We start from the raw sequence: 2,613 nt of genomic DNA on the forward strand, positions 1-2,613 counted from the left end.
TTCGGTATCTGTTTTTTCAATTTCCCGGTGGTTTCTGCAAAAAAAATATATATATATATATAAAAGATAAAAAAAAATTATGATAATATATATAATAATAATAAATATAATAAATAATACATAGGTATAATTAAATAATAAACAGGTCAATAGTAAATGATAATAAACACAGATAAATAATAATAAATGGAAATCAAGCAATTAATAAATAAACAGACAAATAATAACAAACACATAATCAAATAATATCAAATAAATGGCAGTCATTACAACATCTTGCTTTCAAGGTTTATCTAAACGAATCTTAGAGCTTCGAACTGAACTACAGCCCAGTTCCTTGGCACTGTTTTAAAAATATGTAGCTTGGTGACATCACTCGGAGAGGGAGAACACTCGGTACACGCCATCAGCACCATTGTCAAACGGACAACACTGAGAGGACTGGAGAGAAGACAATATGGCATCTCAAGCCTTTTGTCGCAACTCCATTCAGTAGTGTATTACTATTTGATTGATGCACTTTTTGTTTATTCATCTCCACCAAGAAAAGCATATATTACATTGATGTATTATAATTTACAAAATGAATATTTTCTATTGTTATATTATGTAGGTGAGAAGTTCTAAAAGAAAAACATTCTTTTTACTTTGTCTGCTTGATAATTATACTTATTTTATGGTCATTAGCTAGTGCAAACCCATAATATGGAATCACTGACATACATTGGGCCCACTGGATATAGAAACAATGATAATGGGGATGGCAGGATTTGGTAAGTCCTTCAGGGTTCTAGCGATCACAGCACCCCGTCCCTGTTAAGACAATCCACTTCTATTCCAGTATGATTATCATACAAACACATTTTACATTTTTCTCATTTAAAAGATTTTTTCTATAGAATGATTATGTTAGGTTAGGCTAGAGTATATGAGGTTAGGAGCTGTTGGGTATTGTAGATTTCATGTTATATATCATGTTTGCACGATTCTGGAACTTACCCCTCTCTTTTAGCATCTGAAAGATCTATTTTTTCTTATAGAATGGTTATTTTAGGTTAGGAGTAACTGAAAAACAAGTTTCATGTCAAATATCCGTGTTTGCGTGACTCTGGAATCTATTCCTTTTTACAATTTTTCAGCTTGAATGATGAATTACAATTTTCTCAAAATCCATTCACTGTTTTTCGTCTAAACCTGTTCTGCATACCACACTACCTCCTGGAGAGTACCAGTGCAGTTTTGTTATAATACCATAATCATCCACATTCATTCTATATGATATACAAATTTATTAGAGATTACAAATTATATTCTATCTGGCTAATTTTATGACAAGTTGTCAAGTAGTTCCATGAATTTTCAATTTTGTTGATAATGATACAACTTTCCGTTAGATATTGTTGATGCCACTCATTTTTACCTCTGTAATATCCGGGGCGAGGTTTACCATCTTTATGCTTTTATATTTGTACAATTCACTTTCAATTTTGAATAATTTAGTATCCTTCCACCTGTCACTCTTGCCGACACTAAGCTTACTTTCGCCTACAATGTTTCAATGCGCAGTCACATTTGCTAAAAATGCAACGTTTGATATATGAAATTAGATATTTCATCAATAGTTTTCACTGTAAATAAATATTTGGGAAAATGAGAGTTGTTATTTATTAGACTTTACCTTTAATCATTTCTATTTCTACTTCAGATTTCCCTCCTGCCTTGATATTCTTTCTCTTCTTTGTAGCTTTATCCATTTCCCCTCCATTGATATTAGATATTGGCCTTTCCACTGGTAATGTTTCACACAGTTCTTTATAATCGTTTTCCATCTTCAGATTCGAGAAATATCTCGGATAAGACTTGTAAATATATTAAAAAAAAAGTGACTCGATAGTTCCAAGTCATCAGTATTAGCAGAAAAATATAGTTTATTTTATACTAGAGATAATTAACGCTATTCACCGATTTTATATTGAACAAACGATTTGACAGATTTATGCCATAATGTCGACAACACGAAACCGCCTTAAATTTCTAAGCCTTTGCGTTCTGTATTTCTTTTCGTTCAGATTCACCCCACACCAAAAAGGTATTAGTAGAAATATATAATTTATTTTAGACTAGAAATGCTCAACGCTATTCACCGGATTTAGATTGAACAGAGGAGTTGATAATTTTATGCCATAATGTCGACAATACAAAACCGCCTGCAATCCAAAATCCTTTGCGTTCTGTATATATGTTGTCATTAAAATTTACCCCTATATTATGCATGTATCATCAGAAAAATATAATATATCTTATGCTAGAGAAGCTTAACGCTATTCACCGAGTTTATATAAACAGACGAATTTGTAAATTCCTACAATAATGTCGACAATACGAAACCACCTGGAATTCCAAATCCTTTACTTTCTATATTTTCGTTATTATCGTTAAAATCCATCCCACGCCATCCCTTAACAACGAAATAATTATTAATGCTTTTATTTATGCTCACAGATGTGCTGATGGATATTTTAGCGACCCGACCAGCCCAGGTGGGGCTCCTTGCAGTAGTGCCAGATTGTTTTTTTTTTTACGCCAGATTTTGCCATTCTGGCTTATTTTAAA

This window comes from Oratosquilla oratoria, unplaced genomic scaffold (genome assembly GCF_046742065.1).
Source record: "Oratosquilla oratoria isolate Oo_2021 unplaced genomic scaffold, ASM4674206v1 SCAFFOLD90, whole genome shotgun sequence".
NCBI lineage: Eukaryota > Metazoa > Arthropoda > Malacostraca > Stomatopoda > Squillidae > Oratosquilla > Oratosquilla oratoria.